This window comes from Phaenicophaeus curvirostris, chromosome 4 (assembly GCF_032191515.1).
Source record: "Phaenicophaeus curvirostris isolate KB17595 chromosome 4, BPBGC_Pcur_1.0, whole genome shotgun sequence".
Classification (NCBI taxonomy): Eukaryota; Metazoa; Chordata; class Aves; order Cuculiformes; family Cuculidae; genus Phaenicophaeus; species Phaenicophaeus curvirostris.
Genome location: NC_091395.1, coordinates 34770217 through 34794389, shown reverse-complemented (window position 1 = coordinate 34794389; position 24173 = coordinate 34770217).

Below are 24173 nucleotides of genomic sequence, written 5' to 3'. Positions count from 1 at the left end.
TACTCCGTCATTAGGTTCCATTCAAGCCCATTGAATATATTTGGAAAAGCACCTAACTGTAAATACCACAACTAATGGAGAAGCCATCCCCTCTCCCCTCAGTTAATCTGGACTTGACCAAAGGGTAACCCTCCTGTGCAGGTAGTTTTAACCATATGAAAAAACTCTATGAAACATGTAGGTTTGCAGTGAAACTGCAAGTAGTTCCCCAAAACTAAGTGGGAGGAAGTTTTCCGCTCTAAAAATTTCACTACAGTTTTTCTAAGTTTTGTGGGCTTGATCCTATACTGACATATGGTAACTATCAACTGGAAGGCATGGGTCAACATGTCTTCGATAAGAAAAGAATTAAAGAGAACAGAGGGAAGAGTTGCAGGGTTTTCCTTGAAAACTGTCCCCTCCCCTCTCCTCTGCACCACCCCCCCCCCAAAAAAGGACACAGAGAAGTTTTTAATTTAACAGCTTGAAAAGACTTCTATTGAAAATATTTATATTGAAGCTCTATTTTTCTAAGCATTTCAGATGTACACTCAGGTGTGTACTACACCTGTTAGTACATGCAGTGCTTTCGTAGTATGATAAACAAACTTCACGAATCATTGTACCATGGCCATTAATAAGGATACACAGGTTTTAAAACTCACCAAAAGTTGTGAGTTTCTATGCATGTACCTGAATATCTGCCACTTGCCTTCAAGGCCGTTTCAAGTCCCCAAGTAAGCTGATATTTAGCACCTCATAAAAAGGTTACATACACTTGAGTAGAGGGGGGAAAATACTGACATTTGTTGGTGGTTTATATAGAGGATCACATTACATTTCTTAAAAGTAAGAGAAAGAAAGATCTTCATCTCTGAGCTTAAAGAAGGGAGAAGGAGGAAGGGTGATCTTGCAAAAATCTTGGTTTTGGAGAAGGTGCTATTACAAGAAAAGAAAAGTAGCTTTGCACAATGGCAAGCAAGCATACTGATTTATAAAACCACATAAAATTGTGTTGTATTTTATTCTGAATTAGAAGATTCACAGTACATTCCTCAGAAAAGCTATCTCCACTCTTCACTTATCCTGCAAGCACCTGGTGGCTTTTCGACTATCATGTTCTGAGAAAGATCTCTCTCTGAATAAGCCCAGACACATGTATTGAGTATGCTTGCTTTAAGGCCAAACAAGAAGTTTATGAGCTGCACAATCTGCTCTGCTCTCTTTTCCTCAAGTGAAATATGATTTTAAAGCTAAATACTGAAATAGCACCAAATATTTAAAATATTTTATAGTTGGTGAGTTTTTCCACACTGATGGTTTGTTTTCCATTTCCCCAATGACATCTCACAACTCTAAGTGCTCAATGACAGCCTGTAGAGGTTTTGCCATAATCCACCTTTATCCATTAACAGACACTCAATCACTAAAGTGCTTACTAGACTAAACATATTTATCCAACCAAATCACACTTAACAATGCAAAACTGCCAATCAGACCCCAGCTATTAACAAGGAACTGCTTTAAGGGGATTTTGGTGTTTGTGCTGTGAAGAGCATGCTTACCTCCAACAAACCACTAAACCAAATTAACATAGCTGTATCCTCATAAAAGAAACCAGATATCCTGTTGTGAAAATAGAAAGCTTGGTAGGACAGGGCTCCTTTGATGGCTAACAGTGTGGCAGATGAAGGCTTCAGACTACAAATCTGGTTACCACAGGCTCATTACAAAACTCTAGCATTAAGCTTTTGCTAACTTTAAAAGCAAAATAAAAATCTATCATTTGGGTAACTCAGTAAGTCATCAACTTACTAAGTTACTATTATAATTGCAATAAGTGCTGTAATTGTTGGATAAGTCTCCTTAATTCTAATTGCTCCTTTGTCCAAGATCATGTTGTAAAAATGCTTGCATTAGCCAAAATAAAATCCAAGAGACACAAATGTGGTAGTAATAATAATTCTTTTTATTAGCCTGGAAAAGAGGAAGAGAACAAAGCTTTAAAAAGACTTCAAAGTTCTGACCAAGAGAAAAAAAAATCTAAAATCAGAGAAACATGCATACACTCTGCCCTTTTATTAGGCTCATACAAACTAAGTGCCATCACCACAACTTAAAGCCTGACAACATTTCTTTCCCAGGCAACAGGAAAAGTTACACCATCCATGTTACAGGGCTAATTTAAGTTCTCTGTCAAAAACTACATAAAACAGTCCTGTATATTCTCACTAGGAAGCCCTAATAGTTTTAGACTTATTGGTATTATACCTCCTTTAAATCCCAATATTTTAAAGCTGGCTTTGACATTTGCTGAGACTTGGAGTATTTTCTCTCCATTTAACCACAGCAAAAAGAAAGGTGAAGTTTTAAACTCTGAGGTAAGTGACTCATGAAAATTTGTGTTTTTAAGAAACACTTATCAGTTTAAAAATACATATATATCCTTCTTCTTCAATTCCATATAGCTTTAGTTCTGTGATAGAAATATGTATTTCCAGTCGTTCACAACTTATCAAAAATAATGAGCACTTTCTTTTTTACTAGGTTTTATAAACAGTTCTGGGGAAAATTTTATGAGCAGCTAGAACAAGTTTTACTTCTTGGAGAGTAGGCTTCATGCTGGATTCATATCCAAAATGAGTAAACCACAATATGAAAAGATTTTCCGAAAATTGTTAGAGCAGACCTCATAAGTTAAAGTTGGAAACATGTAAAGCACAAACTAAGTTGTCATGTAACAGAACAGTATAGTTTCGTGTGCTAGAGTCAGACACCAAGCTCCATGAAAATATGTATCTATTACCACTATGCCTTTAGTCTGTGTTCTGAACAATTTTGCATAATACAAAAATTTGCAAATTAAAGTTGTTCCATGTTTTTGCATAGAATGTCAATGTAAGTTTTTATATGAAAGAAGCCAATACAGCTTTTCAATACATATTTATACCATTTACAGAAAGGAAAAAAGAGCACTGTGAAACTAGAAGTACAAGAATAAAAGAACAAATTACAATACAAATTAATAAAAGGAATTATTGTAGACCACATTGAATCTTAGCATTTAGAAAATACTTGCTGTAGTTTGCAAGAAATACATGCATTCATGCCTTTTCTACATATCCATGTTAATACATTTTATATTCTGTATTGTATATATGTGTTGTAAACAAGCAATGAAAATACACACAGAAAGCACTAAGAAATTACTTATGTCAGAAACTGTTTTCTCCTGATTAATTGAGAAAGCAAACTTAATAACTGTAATGCTTCCAATTTGGTTCTGAACCACCAATTTGAAACAATTTGTTGTTCCATGGAACATGAATTTCTCAGTGTTCCACTTTGTTATTTTTAATTGGTGTTTTGTTTTGAAAGGTACCACATGTAGCATATTGAAACTTTCCAGCAGAAAGTCAAGAATAGTGCAAACGCTGGAACAACAAAATATTTCATTCTTTTATAACTTTGTTACTTAAGTAAAAACCACAACCACATCATTAAAGCATTTTACTTGAATACTCATGTTATGTTTAGATGCTAGAGATGTTAATGAATGGTATGTCAACTTCATAAGAACACAAAGAAGGGAAGGAAAGCTAACCTGTTGAATTATATAATGCAACTCTATTGATACCTGTAACATGCACAAGTAATAAGAGAACACTGTCCATAGGTCCCATTTTAAGTACCATGCCCCCAGTTTCTATATACAATGGCAGTATTATGCCTTTTCACTTGTGACACATGAAAGTGTCAAATTTCCCATTTATTTTCCAGTTCTGTCTTTAAATAGACACAATACAACCAGCCAGATTGCCTATATTTTCTACCATCTGGACAGCACTGCTTGATCTGTCTTCTGGAAACGACACGATTCAGTCTTTAAACTTATTCAACTGAAAAGACTTTTTCACATGTTCCCAGTATTGATAATCTGTAGAATTATATTTGTAGGAGTTTCAGTAAGTAAGTGCAAAATTTATTAGCTGTCTCTAAAAGTCTTTGATTAATGAAGAGTAAATAATAGATACTTCTTGTAAAATACTCTCAAGCTAAGATAATTTCAGAACTTCCATGTCCCTAAAACCCATGTGAATTGATTAATTTATAATGTATATATTTACCCAAACAAGGATAACATTGTATCATATTTTGGAACTTTTTTTTCAGACTGAAGGTAGAATCTGAAGATTTCAATTACAAAATACATTGTCAATAACATGATAGATCTTACAAATACAAGCCTTTTTTTACAGTTCTCCCTTTATTCACATCCACAATATTGTTGTCCTTGTGGCATGTTCTCCAGTGCTCCTGTAGCACAAGCTTAGGCACTACTGTTAAATTTGTTTACTATATGAAGCCTTCCAATCATATTTTGAGATAGCTTTATAGTCGACTAAAAATCTTCAAAGTTAGGGCACGTATTTCTTGTGTCCTTAACAATGATGTTGCCATCAGACCATTTATTTTTTTCCCAAAAAGCCATTGGTAATTGGTCAAAAATGAGAGGATAATAGGATAATTGTACTACCAGTTTTTCAATACCCAGGCCAACATAGGCAAAAAAGTAGATAAAAGAGGCAATATTTCACATCACAGGAACTGTTATAACTGACCACATGAAGTCAGATCCTTTGGGAGTATCGGGTCCCTGGCAGAGCCGTTCAGGTTTGTTCTCTGTTTCTCCAAATACAGAAAAGCTCATCTGGAATGGAGCAGATCATGCACGTGTGTGATGGCAGATAAGGATTGGCTCAAGACTGGCTTCTATACATGCTAATAAGGGAAATATATACCTATACATACATACCTGAATACGTATAAAAATCCTGCCAACTGAAACCGGCAGGCGTACAAGCGATTTTATAAGCCAAAGAAGTCTGTGTGATACCAAAATGGGAAAAAAAATTGGAAGCCACAATTTTAATTGCCAAAAATATCTACACTGAGTTTAGTATAACAACTGTAGGTTGTTGTGCATTTTGCTGTTGACGGTCTTTGTCTCTTTACAAATACAAAAGTAATTTTAGTTTAGGCTTATTTTAATTTAGTGATGTTAGAAATCTGTTGGGAGAGCTGTTTATCCAATTTGCACTGACACATGAAGGGAAGATACCATTGCTTGGTCATGCATTGTGGCATGTGTTTCAGAAATATTTGTTCTACTAGGTGATATCCAAGTGAAGGGTTGTTGCCATCTTATTGTTCTGATAAACTTGAGTCTGATTTAACTCAGAAATTTACTTTTTTTTTTAATAGACCTTGGATTCTTTCTTTAATTCCCCCTAATTATTCACAATACTCAGTTTGCTGGATCATTATGAGTCAAAATATTTGTGGCTCAAAAAGGTCAAATGTAGCAAATGATATATGTAAAGTTGAACAGAAACTAGTGCTTTTTCAGGAAGAATCTCTTTTTTGGTCTCAGCATCTCACACTGCAGAAGTTTTCCTGATGCAGAGATGTACTAACTGCGTATACATTTCTTAACTAAAAATATACAGGTGGATTAATCAACCAGTCTGCCTCAGTACTTCAGTCTGAATCCATGGGAAGCCACACAAAGACCTAACTTCTCAGGCCAGGCTTTATCAGTCTCACAAATTTTGCTCAAATATTGGTGGAACAACAGTACATACACATTAATTAAAAAAAAAGATTTTCAGGCCATTACTGTTATATAATAAGTGTTCTGTAATTGTTTCATACTGTTGCTGTAGCAGCTTCATGCAGGGTCTGTCACATTAAGCCCCTGGGACAATGTCCCTGGACAACAAATCCACACTTCACATTTAGTAGCCATTGCATTCTTATGTAGTGATGCACTGTTCTTTCCTGCAAAATTAATGTTTATATATTGCCTACTCCTTTCCTCCTCTATATTTATATTAGAAATTGACAGTGTTAAAAAAAAAGGTTGTCTTTCTTCTTCTAGATACCAGGTTCCTGATAGTCCTGCATGAAGTTTTAAGTGTCATTTTTGCTGCAGTGGAACTACGCTAACCTACAATTTACACATAGATTTAAATACGAATATTTCTTTACTAATGGATATCCAAACCTCATTTTATTGTTCAGTTTGTTTATTCCAGGAAAATATTTATCTGGCTGCCTGTTTCAAAATCCTCTACTGAAATGTCAAAGATTAAAACTGAACACTCTCCTCCTGTGCCCTCAGAATGAGTATAGCAGACAACCTCTGTTGTCTTGATTTCCTGCTGCTCAGTATTCGTCAGACACTGATTATGAATAACACCCTGAGCAGTTATCTCTATATGGTATGTTTCTAACACAAATGTCATAACCAATGAGTCACCATGTGTAACAGAAATAAGATTACCTTTTAAAATAAGTTCACAGTAATCCTTTTCATAAATGTCATAGCTAACAACTCATTCTTTTGCATGACATGCAGCTTTGAAGTAAAACCCACTTGTGAATGTACAGTGACTTGGTATTTCCAAAATGAGGAAAGAGTGGATTGCTTTTTCCATACATCTTTATTTGTTATGTTTTGGAGGTCACATTCATTTGTGACATAGGCTTGTATTCATGAGCATCAGTACAAATACACTACCATTTTTTTCATATATTTCTTTTTTTTTTTCATTCACAACAGATCTCGGGCGGAGAGGAAGTAAGTCAGACTGTTGAAAACTGGAAAGGTTTAAAATAAAATAATGAGCAAAGAATTTTCCAGTAGGTGGGGCAATAAAAATGGAGGGCGGGTCCTCCAAGAGTCACAAACATGGAAGATTATAGTGCAGGAAATGGCCGAGATTGGATAAGCTGGCTGAACAGAGAGAAACAATACCAGAGACAGGCTAAATGGTTCCACAAAGGAGAATGGAAAGGGAATTTTGAATTGGTGATAAAGGATCCATTATCTGTGTTTCTTTAATTGATTGATGTTCCAATGGATGTAAAATAGAAAAACAAGGAATCCTGTGGAACCATTAACATTTAAATAAGTGTTTTAGGGGACAGGCTCAGAGACAAAGAATTTCACTTAGGAGTGGCAGAGATTGGGCAGGATATTAACCTGTTTCCAGGAACAGAGGTGTTATTATAGAGATTAAGAACTGCTTCAAGTATTTCTGCGCTCATTGAAAAAAAATCTACATTTAATCCATTTAGGCTATTCCCTATATGCAAGAATTTATGTTGCTGCTGTACCTGTCACTGCACCACAGATCTGAGTGGTAGGTGTGTCCTGGCATCCAGGCCCGGGTCCAGCTGCAAGTTCAGAGGTACTGTTAGGTTCTGTGTTTCAGACTTGGTACGAGCAACGCATCTGTCCAAAACTGGAGCAGCTCTAAGCCTACCATGACCATGTTCACTGGCAGGATCTTGGTCTGTTCCAACAATGAGGCCCCCAGTCTGGAAAGTCTTACGCAACTTGTGAGCCTTATGTTCCTTATCTTGGAAACAGACATATTTAAAACTTAAAAGAGGTTGAAATCTTTGTGCACTATTTTCACCACATGAGTATTCTGGAGTAGCAAAGAGTTTTTGCCCCCTGCTGCACTAAACTGTATACACAGATTTGTGAAATGGATGTGTTTCCAGGATCTAGAAAGCTCTTCAGCCTAATCCCACCTACAGACAATCTTTATCATTTTATTCTTAGACAGCTCTTTGAAAAGATTACTTCAATGGATAAACATTTTTTCCATTTATCAGTCAGCCTCAAGGAATTTTCTGTGAATTATTAAACTTGCAAGCTGAAATTGTGCCAAAACTGGCTGAAAATACAGATCATCTGACCAGCCTTAGGCCTCCTCCAATGACAATACTCTACTGCCAGACCACACGGCAGGTTTTTTTTTCTAAAGATCCTTGGACAGCAAACCCTTGTCTCAGAAACAGGTCTCACTTCCAAGACATAAGCATGACTGACCACTTCAAAGAAAGGCTAATTTAGCAATTAGAGCACTAACTGTGTACACAGAAGTATAACTTCTACAAGAGTAGAGTTGGAAGGTAAGAATTTAAATTGCCTAGCCTTGTTTCTTTACAGATACATCTCACCTCACTTCTTCCCAGTCATTCTAGAGTCCCTTCATGGACCTGTTTTCCTCTAATGAATTTGCTGAATATCCTTCTACTGTCTGCTTCCACAACCTGTCTTGACAATAGGTCCCCAAATTTCCCCACCTGCCGAGAAAAGAAGTACTTTTTACCTGTTTTAAATCAACATTATACTAATTTCACGGAGTGCTCTTGGTCTTACCCAGAGAGACCAGCTGAATAAAAATTCTGTGCTTACCTCACAAGAAATTAATGACTTTGAGCCCCAAATATATTCACCTTTAGGCTTTTTTTCTTTAGGTATCTTCTACACTGAAGATACCCACCCTTTTGAAAGTCTTACCTCTTGAGGGTCCCATCTCCCTAGCCATTTTTGTTGCCCTTCAGTCTAACATCTTTGACTAAAACGCACCATTTTTGAGTTATGAAGGTCAGAAGCAAATGCAAAATTGACACTAATGGATACTTTTTTGGTGGTTTTGATGCTGAAAGATCAGGATTTGAGCTGTAGATATCAGTGAATGCAGAAGACCTGCTCTTTCCCCATCTGGTGCTCAGTAGTAGGAGAGCCAGTTAGTCCACAGCGAATGGGAATCCTCAGTATCTCATTCTCAAAAGTTCCTCCAGAACAATCACAAAGTTCCATGGCCATGAACAAACTTTTTGTATTATATGTAAGAAACTAATTTGATGAATTCTTTCTCCCTCTGTATGTTTAAAGAACATACTGTATGTATCAATCAAACTTTCTTTAAAAGTTCTTTAAGGCAATAAACCAACTCTAACTCATTCTGGCACTGGAATGATTAAGACCAGGCCCAATTATTTCAAACCTTATACAAATGCAAAACACATTTAGAGTTGAGAAGCTTGTACTATCAACGAGCTCTGCAAAAATTATAGCTAAATGTTTCTGATTATATTAGTTCGGCATTTTAGTGAAGTCATTCAATGAGCAAGTCTATGCACGGTATTTCCTTTTAGAAAGGTAACATATTCTGTTTCCAATTCAAATCAGAAGGCTTTCCAGCTTGTGCAGCACTGACTTCTACCACCTCTGTAGAGACCGCATGTTCTTTATCAGAGCAACAGCTGATATTGAGACTCCAATATGGGAAACTATTCCTTGAGGTCACATCTCTACTCTCATGCTGTGATTCAGAGAGTTAAACAGTCCCTTCAAAAGGTAAGTTTTGTAGTTGCAACTTCAAGTCAACCCAAAAGTCAAATGGGGATCTTGTAATTCAGTATTGAGACATCTTCAGGGAGCAAGAAATTTGAAATAAATGGCTCCTTTCCAGTATGTTTTTCTTTCTTTCAAAATCTGAGACTCCAGTTCATCCCCAGGTTGTACTGTAGCTTCTCAGAGCATAAGGGGTTCAATTTCTCCTCAAAATTCTATTAACATTTACTCAAGCTCTACTGCTCACCTATTTCCTCTCTACTGAGAGATGATAGAAATTCTTCTGTTTACTGATGAGCAAACTTTCTTCAAGGCAGCATCCTGCTGCGAGCATCTCTGAGCTTCCTTCTCAGTAAACCCTTAAGCTGCAACTTCTAAAGAGGAAGAAAAGATAATCTTCACTCAGACCAAATTAACCTGTGCTGATTAACCCACATTAAAGTTCTGCCAGAGATAAGATTGTTGCAGGCTGAACCATGTCAGCTAGACAAGAAAAAAGATAAGGTTTTTATCTTTAAAGCTAGTCATATTACAATAAATGTAGTAACTTAAGGTACCTGAAATAAAGTAAGCTTATTGAGGAAAGTAAAATTTTAATTATTTTTCATTAAGAGACCTGGTGAAATAGTCATTTAAATAAATAGCACATGATTCTAATACCTAGCCCTTTAAAATATATTTTCTTCACAGTTTTTCATTGCAGAGAGTTTATAAGGAAAAACTTGAGTTTTGCATATCCTAATTTTATTAAAATTGGAACAAGGAGTTTCCAGAAGTAGTGAAGATTTGTTTAAACTTAGGAGGTTTTATTTTTTTTTAAATTAAAAATATTCCATTGTCTTCCATTTCAATATACATATACATACATTGAAAGTGTTCTTTCAATAAGAATTGCTAATTGAAAGAAATATAATATTTTCCTACAGTTAGCTTCAGTTGAAAGAATTCTGTTGAAAGAATCCCTAGTGAGTTTTAAAAATTACTTGACTTCTTTTCCTGCTCTTTTGCCTGAATCCTGGCTTATGTATTGCTATGAGAGGAGCCTGGAAGCCCAGCTGCCTGTCACTAAGCACCACCACAGACTGTCTCTAAGGCCTTTTCAATCTCTTGCCCTGGACTAGCCAGAAAACTTATCCCTTAAAGTGGAAGATGCTAGATCCACTTGTACTCCATCCTCTAGAGCAGCCTTCAGAGAAAGTCAACAGAAGGTGCTGAATTTATGTTTGTGAATGTAATGAAATGCAAAAAGATCAGAGTGTTATGGAATGAAATTTCTCTACTAAACACTACAATGAAATGATAGACATTCTGGATGAACATCTTTATTTAGTTGCAGCATCTAGATGACGTGTATCTGCTTTCCACTACCTGGCCAAATAGCTGACATAAACAGTGCTTAGAAAAACTCTCAGGGAACTTTACAGAACAGGGTCTTTCTTTTATGTTATTTATTATCTATGTTGGCTGATCTTCAATATTTTCATCATCTTCATAGGGATTGTGTTCCCTTCCAGTGTCTTTCACCATCCCTGAGGCCTCTTAAACATTTAGGTCTGCACTCAGTAGGAGGAATTGAAGATATTGTACGTGACTCCAAGCTAAATTTTAGAGTAATATATTACTAGGGGAATCATGAAATTCTGGCAGATCTGCCAATTTCACTTGCAAGGAGAACTATAGAAAACCTGTACTTGTATCAGTCAACAGGAAGATGTGCACATTAACACAATAGAGTATAAGGCAAGTATTTAACAAATCATATAATTGCTTGCAGTTCTGGCTTCTGTAGATTATTACTGGTATATCAGCACCTAGACCCTTGAATCAAAGGGGAGACTGGTAGTCTTAGCTCATAGATACCACACTATTTTTCTTCCTCCGTGCTAAAACTTCAAAAAAGAAATGATAAGGGAAAACTAGAATTATCAGAGAAACCTGTTTTCTAGTATGCACGAACTCAACACTTTTTCAAGACTATCAGACTGTTTTGAGAGCAAGGATTTGAATTATCCATTAGTTATGTTTCTAAAAATATTTGGCATTAGGTATTATCTTATCCAAGACCTCTCTGCAGGAGGCAGATCAGCATTTACCTTTTTTTTCCAAAGACATGGCTTTAAAAATAGGCAGTTAACTTGGAGATGTTACCAGTCTATTAAGAAATATAATGTGGGATTTATCACCAGTGACATGTGATTGTTACCCAAATATGATGTTTTCTTCATCATGCTTATTCATTTATGAAACACACTTAACTCATTGCAGTTGAACTCCAGCTTGTAATTTCTTCTGTTACACAACTGAATTTAGTGTTCCATTAAAATATGCAATGACAAAAACCTAACATTTTCTTTCAATCAAACTCTTCACAAAGGAACACAATAGTGTAATTGATTCCCTTAGATCATCCAGTGAAACTAGCTATTGCAAACATAGTTCGAAAATGTAGTGTATTTTTAGCTGATAACAAGGAATCAAAAAATCTCACAGTATTAACAACATGAATTATAAATATTTAACTTTATTTTAAATTAATATCAAGTGATTGAATAAGAATTATTTTACTTTGTACTTTGGCTACCCTTTATGCCCTAGTGAGCAGAACTCTGTCCTACTCACAGACTGCTCTGTCCTCAGCGATGTCCAGGGCAGCCTGAGAACTATGCGATCACAGCCGTCTCCCCTCTTTGCTCTCATACTATGACATAAGTGACTCCAATGATTTTAGCCCAGATGCACTGCATTCAGTGGGAATCATTAACTTCAGTGGGATCATGTTATGTCTTAGAAGCTAAAGAAACAGAAGTTCCATGTGCTCTTTGACAAATCTTTACATAATTAAAAAATAATTTAAACTCCAGTTCTACTTGAAATGGGAAATACAGAAAATTGACCACAATTTGATTTTTTTTCTATTTTTTTTTTTGACAGCATGTCTGTCACAGAATAGGTACCATTTTTCCCTACAATCTATCAGCAAGTTAGCAAGGATGCCCTACTCAAGCTCTTCTCTGGAAGATAAATAATGTTTTAGAAAGAGTTTAAGTGTTTCAGGGGTATAAGTATCATGAAGAGTTAAATAGGTACTTGTAATTCTATGCAAAAACTAATTAGGGTTTATTCCATGTATTTAATGCAGGAAAAATCTCCCAAACAACCTCTGCACTAAAAAAATGATGTGCACTCATGATCATTGCAAGAGGAAAAAAAAGTAGTATTTCAGGATTGTATAAATTTCACACAGTATTTTAAATCTAAATATAAGTCTGATTATGAATGAAATAAAGTGGCTTCAAGTATGCTAGATTTTCAGGAGGTTACATTACATCCATCATTGAAATAATTTTTTCAAGGTAGCCTGAAAAGTTGACTATTTTTTCCCTTTAACACCTTTGTTGTCTGGAGTCTATTTAAAGGCAATCATGAAAAGGTTGAATGAACATTCAATTAATAATTTTGTTACCTTGCCTTTACCAGAAAGTCTTTAAATTTTATTTGCCTGGATTTTGTACTATTCTTCTCTTCCCCATCTCTTCCATTTTTCTCTCTGAAGGCTGTATCTCTTAAATCTTTTTGGAAATCTGTCAGTTTATATTTTTGACTGGCTGGCAAAGACAATTCCTTGAAAAGTTACATTGGGATTATTATTTCATGATGGCCTCTGGTTCATGGTCATAGGTTTAGGAGGGTTATTATGCAACTTCTTGATTCTATTACCTGGCAACAAAAATTACTTCTTTTGATGTGCGACCAGTGTTCTACTGTATCAATTCTTGAAACTATGTCTGGAGATTGCATTGGTAGTTTTTCAATATTAATTACTCTTCTTGAATACCTCATTCTTTGTCATGAAATATTGTGAAAATGTCTACTTAAAATTTTATGTTATTTGCAGAAATTAATTTAATTGTTGTCTCAAAAGATCACCAGTATTTAGACAAGTAAGCTTCTAAATCTCTTGTCTACTCCAGGTTTACACTGGGTGCTTATCGTAGAAGCAAGGTTCTACTTTTCCACAGGCTTGTCTCAGTGCAGAAACAATGCAAATTAGTAGAATAAACCGTCTGGTTTTTTATGGTAAGATAAAGAAATTTTCCTGAAGGTTTGTTTTGAGGGAAAATATTTCACAGTCGTGATAACTCATTGCAAGCTGGTTTGTTATTTTCTTTCATCTGAACCCAGCTGTAGAGATCTATTTAGATTTATTATAGAAGATAATTAACTCTCAGCTTCTTTGAAATAAGAAACTTGTGCTCACGCTTGTATCAGTTTCACGAGTAAAATGTAGGAAACTAGGAGTTTTCCTGCTTTCAGTGTATGAACTGGACATTTGACTGGACTGTATGAAAGGACATTTGACATGGAGAACAGGGAGAAAGTAAGTAAGATTATTTTCATACATATTAAACCAATGCGTACATTGTGATCTCTATCTGTACTGTGCTCGACATAAAAGGCAAAGGACCCAATGCTCATATACTGTTTTCCTCATGCATGAAACACATTTTTTCTCATAAATGAGAAAATCCATTAACCTAGACTGTAAAGAGCAAATATTTTGCTATTTGGCAGAAGTACCTCCCTGGGTAGGTACGCTTTCTAAAATGATTTGAGTACTCTTCTCAAATGCTAATACACAAAGTCTGGAATCTCTAACTTTGTGATGGTTAGAAATAATTTCCGTGAAAAAAAATACTGCTGTGGACATTTATCTTTTGAAACAACAACAGTAACAAAATCTCAGAGAAAGTTTTGTGGTTTCTTGAAAACCAAAGAAGGTGGTAGAAGGTGGGCACACTTATTTATTCACTAAATTAATATAAATAAGTAAGTTCTTCCCATTCAGAAAGTCATATAAAGGGTTGTCCTGGTGTTTAGAATTAATCATAAGGTAGAAAGGTGCTTCCTGAATTCAGAGCTTCCATGCTCCTCGCTTCTTCCGTAAAATATGTATATAAAATTTCCCTAGTCCTGTACCCTTGTAGTTTTGTCAAAAGTACTATTGACTGTCTGCAGTCTCAAAACTGTAAAAATTAAAGCTATTCAGGTCATTCTTGAGGAAGAAGGAAAGCTGCTATTGCTAGTAGGATAAAATAATCAGTTATAGGCTGTTTTACTATAACCTTTTACAGAGGCCTGTAAAAAATACTACAAGTGGTGAGATAGTAATTTATTCTATTATTTTGACAGCTTCAGATTTCCTCACAGTAATTCCTGTAACTTTTGGGACAAAGAGTTTAAAAACGTGGTTTATTTATTTATTTATTTTGCAATTAGAAATTGAGTTCCATACAGACAAGGAGAAACAATATAGTTTTTCCATCTACCAGCATTTGCCTTTATCTCAATCCACGAGTTATCTCCATTCTGCCCTTCTAACTCTCACTTCCTCCCTCTGGTGGAGGTGAATAAGTGGCTTTGTAGTATTTAGTTGCTGGCTCAGGTTTAACCACAACAACCATGAAGGAAATCTTCACAGTTCAAACGTATATGGGTATGGTTGATACTATGATTTTTCATACATACTTTTAAAAATGTTACTCAGATTACTGACAATTTGAGCCAGGATAAGAAGTTACTTCTGTCTTTTTTGAATGGAGTGATGACAAGGGAGAAGTTTTCAACTTCAGCGAGAGTAGAGAAAAAAAATTAAAATATAAAATGCAATTTCTGATATTTTATAAACACTTTTGGATGAACATGGGTATAACTGAATGTTGAAAATGCTTAAAGACAACTTAGACATATTTCTAACAGTATGGATTGTTATGCACTGCTTGAATCTTCCAGTTTAGGCAGCCTGTGCCAAGAGAATAGGAATTAGATTCTTAAAAAGCTTTGAATAAGTTAGTCTCACAGCATCCAGACTGATGAGCTCTCCTGTCCAGCTTGCGTGGCACATGATTGTCAATAAAATCCTCAGATGTTGGAACGACACTTAACTGATGATAGGTTAGGTTAAAACCAGGGGCTACTTTTAAGATCATCCCACTTTGTGATCCCTATTTTTACTGATTTAGGGATTATTTGGTTTTGGAAAATATGTTCCTTGCAGCAGAGATGCAACCTTTTCAACATGCTCAATAAACCACTTATGATGTGGGTCAAATAACTACTAGTGCCATGTTACATGTTTCCTTCCATGTTCTGGACTGTAATCCCACTCCATGGCCATGTGCACCAGTTTTGTAAATTTAATATTATGTTTAAATCCCAGTAAGACTACTCAAGTTATTCAAACATAAATCTTTCTAGGATTGGGGCCTAAGGCTGTGTAGTTCCAGGGCAGGAAAACTTTTTAGCTTGTCTTCTACAGGGCCAAGCACACTGTCAAACATAACAAATAAGTAATACTGTGGAAATATCATTACCTGGATCACAAGACTATTTTTGCAAAAATATCATGTTCCCTTGTGGTTGAAATGTTATTCCAGGTTATATCAATCCTGAGTTCGTATTTTGACATCACATATCACAGTGTAGCCAAATACAACGTAATTAATCCTGTGGATTCCTATTTACCATTTACAACAGTCTATAATTTTTCTCAAGAAAACAGTAAAGATTTTGCCATTCTTTTCCCATAGTGAATATAGTATTAGAACAGAAAAGCTTTACTTCTTGTCAAATATTTCCTTTCAAATTTATAAACACTATTATATGCTTTGATCTTCTAATTTTACATCAATAATGCCTACTCTGCTGCATTCACTTGCATGTAGTACCTGGAGTTAACTATCACACACATTCTTGACTCATGTTTACATGCATGGGTTATCCCTATAGTAACACTTGAGATCAGCCTAATGGATAATTGAGAACTGCAAAACCCCGCAGGTTTCAGAGTCTCTTTTAAGTCCTCTTCCTGGACTATAAAAAATTCCATCTAGGTATTGATACAGTATCATATACTGTCGAAGAGGACTATTTCTCACCTGCAAGGCAGGATCTCTTACAGCACTGTCACCAGCAAATGTTTGTTGAACTTATTCTGAGAAATCTCAAATGGCAAAGATTCTGCTCCATCTATGAGCAATGTGCTTAACAATCTTTGCAACCAGAGTGAGGCTGGTGAGGCTGCACCTTGAATACTACGTTCAGCTTTGGGCCCTTCACTACAAGAAAAATGTCAAGGTGGAGAAGTGTGTACAAAAAAGGGCAGTGAAGCTAGTGAAGTGTCTGGAGCACAACTGTGATGAGGAGCAGCTGAGGGAACCGATTTTGTTTAGTTTGGAGAAGAGAAGGATGCGAGGTGACCTTATTGCTTTCCATAGCTACCTGGAATAAAGTTGTAGCAGTGTGGATGTTGGAATAAATTTGTAGCTGTGTGGGTGTTGGTCTCTTCTCCTAAATAACTAGTGATAGGTTGAGAGCAAATGGCCTCAAGTTGTGCCAGGGAAGTTTAGATTGGATATTATGAAAAATTTCTTCACTGAAAGCGTTGTCAAATATCAGAACAGTCTGCTCAGGAAAGTGGTGTAGTCACCATCCCTGGTGGTATTTAAAAGATATGTAGATATGATGCTTAGGGACGTGGTTTAGTGGTGAACCTTGCAATATTCAGTAAAAGATTGGATCTGGTGATCATAAAGGTCTCTTCCAACCTAAACAATTCTTTGAATCTATGATATTCTATTTTCACACTCCATTTTGTTTCATTTTTCTGTCATGTCAAACCTTTGAAATCCTTTATCAAGATCAATGCTTCAGCAGTGAACAATAAGGTAGTTAAATGCTAGATCGTCTCTCTGGAGTCTTAAGACTGCAGATTAAAAAAGTTTTCTCTCTCATCCTTTCGTTTAGTTCATTTGACATAATTGAAAATATGGGTATGAGGGCTCAATTTGTTCAATTTCCGCATCACAATAACCACTGATTTTCCCTGTTTGTACTTAATTTCTAGACGTCTTATTTCCTAATCACACTATAACCTCAAATTATTCTTACATGAAATTATTCTGAATAATATTGATGTTTTCATCCTACTCTGACTACAGGTACCAGATGGATGTTCCTCTCAAGCACTCTGTTTATCATTATTCCTGCTTCCCAGCTACCTGATAATTAACCCCTTGTTACCAGTCAATTAGTCAAGAAGCATTGAATGGGAAAGAAAAGGAACAAGGTAGGACTTGCACTTTGGGCTGCTGCTCTGGAACCAGAAAGCCAAGTCTTCAGTGGTGTGATGCAAAAACTAACAATAAAAAAAAGCTGTAGCATTTCAATAATTGTAATTTTGCCAGTGTATTACTCATTCTGTTGGGAAGCATTAGCCAAAGAAGCCCCGTGTGCAGTTTTTTCCTGTCCTGGAAGCAATTCTCCAAATCTGCCTAAAGATAACCTGTCTCCTTCTGCTTTCCATCCCCTGGACTGAGAGCTGGCAGCCCAGCATCTCTCTCACATACCATCCAGTCTTTCAGCTGAAGATTACTGCCCCTGCCCAGCTCAGGTGGAGGTGTGGGGTTGTCATGAAAGAAAATATCAGTTCAGCATTTGAGGATTATTCAGGTACCTATTTTGATTCACTCTTTTAGGACTGGCCTACTCCAGACTGAATTCCTGATGCAAGTGTTCTTGCAGATCCTTACCCATTTCCCTCTATTATATACTTCTCTCTCTTCACCTCCCATAACCTTTATTTTAGCCTAATCCTACTCTTTAATTGCTCCTTCTGGGACAAGGTTGTTGATATTTGTTCTTGTTTACTTGTAGTTCTAACAGTAAGACTAGCCATCAGACTGAGACAGTAGTGCTGAACATATTCTGTATGCCCTTTTAACCTAAGTGACTATACTGTGAACAGATGTGAACAGGAGTGAACTGAGCCCAACAAATCTTCCTGCTCTTAGGTACGTGCTGTAGCTTCTTGGAGAAGATACCTTGAATTTCTAGTGAACTGCTGAAGTTCCTGGACTCTGTTTTAAAATGTTTGTTAATGGAATCATGATTACAGTCAAAACTGTAAAACAAATACAAAACACAGACGTCTTTGATGTGAAATGAAAAAAGACAGGGAAAATACAATGCATACAGGAGGCTTCAAAAAAAGAGACTTGCTTAGTTAGTATGACTAAGGCAGCATCCCTTAAGAAAACACTGTTTCTGCACCCTTTGAACCAGTTTGGAGGGAGAATATAGATCAGGTCTCATTTCATAACAGTGTTTTGCTGTGAACATGCAACCAAGAACAAAAAAGAATCTAGTTTAAAGATCTAGTAATACTTACGAAGCAGAAGGTCTCTTAGCAACAAAACGCCATAACTAATGTGAAGCAGCTGTGGTAATTTTAGAAAATGGCTCAAACTGTTGAAAAGCCATTAGGAAGCTGATATATAGAGAATAAAAAGAACCACTCAGCTTTAAAAAGATTTCCAAGTATGGAGTGTTATGTTATTTTATAACCAAATCTTAGTTATCCAAAGTTTACATGCCACAAAATGCTATTTATGACCATGTGGCTGGACTCTCTACAAGTAGCTGGAATTCCATTACATGCCTGAAATTCCCCCTGAAAAAAGAAATTGCCAATGTCTAAGCACATATACTTTTGCAGTAAAGGTACAATTGTTATATTTCAGTGAAGCTGATGCCACTTAAGGTTTGATTTATTATATGCACTTGGAATAGGATCCTAAATAATTGGAATCAATTTCTTTAATCCTGTAAATTTCAGTTTCTATTGGAAATAATGAAAGCCACTTGCTTTTGGTAGGCTTTGCATATGGCTGATTGTCAGACATTAGCTAACAGGCTTTCTATCTTATTTGACTGCTTCTTCAATTGGAAATATCCAGTAGCTTGAAGAATGGCATAAAACCAGTGTCTGGGACAAAAAGTCAAAAGTGACAGAAGCAAGAAATTTTGTCAGTTTTCTCTTCATGCTGTTGCTAATTGACACATTGCTAACAATTTTTACCACTCATATTTATTATTATACCATGGTCTCAAACTAGACTAAAAGCTTGGGCAGGCAAAAATTGGTCTGTTAGTAAACATGTCAGCTGGCTTCAGCTATATTCAAGGAGGCTTAAATGTTTTTATGAATAAAAGCCAAAGGTTAGAAAAATAAAGAATATTAGTTAAACAATTTTCATTATACACAGACAACTCTACAAGTTGAGTTGGATGGGCTTCCAGATACTCAGCAGTGCTAAATAAATGTGGACAGAACTATATAATTGATCTCTGTGTTCAATAGGAAAAATTGCTCTATGCAACCTAGACACATCAGATTTATGTTTTTTTGAATCTACCCTTGCTGTTGGGTTTGACTGCACATGAGGAGACCAGTATTCAGTCCTGCTCACTTACATTGGACAGTTCAATTCCCATTTAATTGCATAAAAAACAATTGTACTAGGATATTTGTTCACAGCTAAACCTACTTAAAGGATTGTTGATAACCTCTATTTTTCAAATCTTATCTGCTTCCTAGCAGAGATGATGAAAAAGATTTCTTTTTCTGCAAGCTGCCTTATAGGAGACAAGAGGCAAGATAGATGCTGTGATATTAAATGATAGTTATTATGAAAGCACACATCTAGTCATATCTAGAAAAAAGAAGTTTTGAGGGAAATAATTGAAAAAAACAGCAACAGAATTTTATGTTGATCAGGCAATAAAAAGTGTGTAAACAGACTTTCCAGCTCTGATAGCTACCAGGTAAAGAGCCCAAAGACTAGTATTACCTATAAAAAAATGCAAAATTAAACAAGTTTTCACAAATAAGTGAATTCTTGAAAGCTAGTACGTTGTTTTTAATATTCTCCAGCAAACAACAGGGAAAGATCTGTTTATTTTAGTATCATGTTAATATTTGCCTTTTTAGATTCTCTGTTTTGTGATCGTGGATGTTAAACTGAGGATGTACTATTTGTTTCAAAACTAGTGATAAAACACAGCCCAGAAAAAAACATTAAGATTTCAAAATCCACATTTTTAAGCCACTTCTAATTGGACTGACTAATGCAATCTGTTTCACCCGTTAGATTAGAGAATAAGTTTATTAACATATAACTAATGAATCAAGATTACCAGACAAATAAATCTAAATCTAGTGAAAGTGACTGTACAGAAATTGTACAGAAATTGTGATAGTTAGTGGCTTTGACTCCAAGTTGGAAGCAAATTGATAACACTGGCAAAGCTTCACTTTTGGCTCTAAATCAGCTTAGAAACCAAATGAAATTGAATAAAGAAACGAAAGTATTTTTTTCGGAATATCCATAAAATCCAAACTATCAGAATTCACATATCTGAAAAAAGGGTCTTCAAGCCCATTTATTCATGTAGTTAATTACATATTTTTAAGAAGTCATAAAATACCTATATTATAACCTTAATATCATAAAATACATAGCTAATAATTATTAGGTCTAAATCACAGTTTTAAAACCCAACTTATTATATAGAGGACACAATTTGTGATGAAATTTTTCACAAATGCTAATTGCATAATTCTGTTAATAAAATACAGGGAGGTTCATTCATGAAGAGAAGACAGGAAAGAAGTATATTTCATGTTCTGCTGTTCTTTGGTTTAAAAGTTAATTCCATTTTCCAAATTCACTACCAGGAGAAACTTCATTTTTATTAAACTGAATAGCAACTCAGTGGGGTTTTTTTTGTGTGTAGTTGACCAGTTTTCATTCACAGTAAAATCAGTTGATTTATTTTTAGTGAACCTACTATATCTTGCAAGATTGAAATAGAAACATATTTTTTTTGTCATTATTGGTAAAATACAAAAGCTATTGCCAATATCAACTGACAGTGCAGTTATCTTTCCAACGAAGCTGGGCAGAAAAAGACAATCTGTACTACTGCTAGGAAGCTTCTTGAAATAGGTACCTTCTCTTATCATTGTCTTTTCTGGGCTGTATTTCTTGCCACCTAATTTCCAGTTCTCTCATGCAGCTCTTACTCTCCTTAAAATCATTAAATCTAATTTTTCTGTATGCTTCCTCAAGATCTTCTTTCATTTTATCATTATTTACTATTTCTCCTTTGTTAACACATACACAGAATTTCTAGCCTAAAAGAAGTGTACTATTTTGAATTTTACTTGAGCTTAATGCTTGTATCAGTTTTTATTTTACGCTGAGTTTAGTCATCCATCTTTTTTCTTACCAATATAAATATCAAGAAGCTACAAAAACTGCTGCATATGCTAGAGCCAAGTCAGGCTCTTTGGAAAGTATTCAGCAAAACACTTAAGAGTCCTCAAGAAGACAATCTGCAAGTGCCTTGAAGTCCACTTCTGATATACAATACTAAATCATAGCAACCAGTACTTAAACTGATATCCTTTCACAGACAGGAAACCATCACAGGATGAAATTGTCATACTTGGCTGCTAATTAGCTAACTTTTGGAGTAGTGCAATTTGAGAGTAATAATAGAATAAGAGGTCTCTTTCAGTACTCCTGAGTGATGTATTGACTTGAAGTTGTGCCACTGGCCTCACCACATGCTTTGGAAATGTATTCAGAACAGTTTTGTTGAGAACCAATACTGTGTTTATATCATACTAATGAACTACTTATTAATAGTAAATGTAAAAGATCCTTTGCCCAAAAACCATACTCCTTATTGATTCATGGATTCACGCTTAGTAGTATTTTTATGCGTTAATATCCTTACTGTGTGTCAGGGATCTTATTCTCTATGATATGGCCTTCTATATTAATCTAATATTTCATATAACAAGGATATGCAATCTTTAGATGTCTAATTTAAGAGGCTAGTCTCCAATATAATCAGTGGACAGAGTTAGGCTCTTCCAAATTTAACTATAGGCAAATAAATTATGCTCCTACTTTGAAAGACTATCTGGAAAAAAAGTATGCCCATCTGCAAATAAAGAGGAGGGTCATTACCCATTGTTAGTTACCACAGTGAATAACAACCTTAACTGTTACTCTGGTTTTGTAACTATATTTTAAGCAAAAAAATCAGAAGATTTAAATGTTGTTTACTTTCCATTAATGTGTCTACAAAACCATATTACTTGCCTGACTTGCCTCTGTGGACAGAGAGTCTGGATTTTTTTTCATAATATCAGCAAACGTACACCAGGGTGGAGGATGGATAGCCTCCTTAACGCCATCTTAATATTTAAACCCTTTCCCCAATTTTGACTGCTCAGAGTGAGACTTTCAAGATGGCTTTTCTTTAACTAAAACTGCAAAATGTATCATGACAAGGAGTACTTTAATTAGTATATCCAGTTGACTTTAAAATCCATTTTAATACGCTACTGATATGTCTTAATTTGTGGATGGATAAAATTATGAGACCTATAAATCAAATAGGAGAGAGGATAAACACTCCAAACTGACAATTTGACTAATATGAACCAGTATAAGTGTAGTTTAACACTTCATTATTTCATGTCAGCAATGATAAAAAACCAGCATTAACAATGATAATGAAATACTGAACTTTAAGAGTTTCAATGCAAGTATTCCTGTACATGCTGCAAAACAGCTATGTTAACCCTCAAACACCGGCTGTAGTGTTAGACAAGAGGAAATGTGAAAGAATAAAACTGGAAGAATGAAGAATGCTTAGTTGGTATGGATGTCTATAAGTTGAGTAAGATTTTCAGAAACCTTGATGATATTATCATTCTTAGTTTTTAATTAAAATCTGATACAAGATATATCTCCTATTATCATATATTTGAGTCTTTGAAAAAGAGTAAACCCCCTCAATGACTGCTGTGGGAATTATCTCAAAGACTGAAAGGAAAATTTCACCATGTGGGAGTCTTGGATCCAAGTCCATAGTTCTTAGGAAGAGAAAATTCCTATCACCAGGTCCTGATGGTATCACATTTAGGGAGAAACATAAGGAGTAATCAATCACATAATTAAACCTTAGTTTATGAACAATTCTGTGTGTCAAGGCTAATACTCTAAAATGGATCTGTTTACAATTACAGAATTGTGTGTAGGAGTAAGAAGCTTCTTTGTTGCTTTTACATATTAAGATACACAGGGTGACAATTTGAGAATCAGGGCTAATTTATAAAGAAATTAAAACCTAGACTATTAGTTTACCAGGATGATAAGAGTGTGGAAGACAATGACAAACTTTGTACATGAGAGAAACATATATGAAGATTACCATGGCAGGAGTTGGATTTCCATGTTGACACTGTCAGCATGCATGTTTTCATCATGATTGTGCTGGGTCTGAATGCTGAAGAGACATTCCAATGTAGACTTCAGTCTAGGAGACAGGTCACAAGGATTAAATAAGAAAAAGAAATGTGTCCCATAAATATTGCATCATAAAGAAGCTAGGCCTGCCATTTTATTTCCTGGAAGTGAACTCCTAATACCACACAAGCTCTATAATTTCTTGATCTTCACCCTCTTGAGCCCTTCTGAAGACACCTTGTCATTTTCCACACAGTCCCACCACTGACCTTGAAGCTCACTGACAAGAATGACAAAATAGGAGCCTTAATTTGCTAAGGAGATACAATAATAATGATTCGTCCATTTTACCCAGGACTCAGCTCCCGTAATTGGCTCTAAATTTACATCTTTACAGGGTTCTGCTCAAGCCACCAGTTCTCTGCAGGGTCACAGGGGTGTAGTGTTTACATGCATATGAGTAGATTCAAATTCATCTAACACAGAAGCTGAAATCAACGCATTTGCAGCTTTATCTTCAAGTTCTTGTGTCATTGTTCTTCAGCCTGTTAGATTGTTGTAAATAAAGTGAACAAGAGCAGCAGAATAATTGATGTATAAAAAATCTAATCCTGTTGACATCAAAGACATAACCACCTCATTTCAGTGGGATGATTCTTATTTCTGATCTGGTTATAAGGTAATAATCTGTTCTTGGAAATGACTTCAGCTCAGAATCTGAAGAGCTAAACTTCAGAGGTTATTGCCAGCCTTTCTGCTTACAGGTTTATTTTACGAGGGGCAAATTTTAATTTTTTTTGCCAAACACT